Here is a 499-nt window from a genome sequence, read left to right as displayed (position 1 = left end):
CCCCCTCCCCCTCTATATATATATATATATATTATATATATATATATAAAGAGAGAAAGATAGAGATAAATATATCAATAGATAGAGAAGAACTTACTGGTTCTCCTCAAGTGTCTTAACAACTTTCAGCATTTCTTGTACTTCATCTATAGAAGCCTGAAGCTGTTGTTTTTCTTCTGTTGTGAGCTCTAACTCAACGATTTTTTCTATTCCGTTTTTTCCTATTATACATGGTACACCTAAATAATGATTATTTACATTATATTCACCACTAAGAAAGCAAGAACAAACCATCAGCCTCTTTCTGTCTTTTATATAGCTCTCTAGCATCTCAATAGCCGATGCACCCGGTGCATAGTATGCTGATCCTTGACCTAGTAATCTAACTATATCTCCTCCTGCTTGTTTTGTTTGTTTACATATATTATTTATTTCTTCTTGTGTTATTAAACCTTTATTTATAAACTCTTTTATTGGTATACCATTCACTGTTATATAC

This window comes from Eimeria mitis, genomic scaffold (genome assembly GCF_000499745.2).
Source record: "Eimeria mitis Houghton genomic scaffold, Emh_scaff2346, whole genome shotgun sequence".
NCBI classification, from domain to species: domain Eukaryota; phylum Apicomplexa; class Conoidasida; order Eucoccidiorida; family Eimeriidae; genus Eimeria; species Eimeria mitis.
This window is presented reverse-complemented; position numbering follows the sequence as displayed.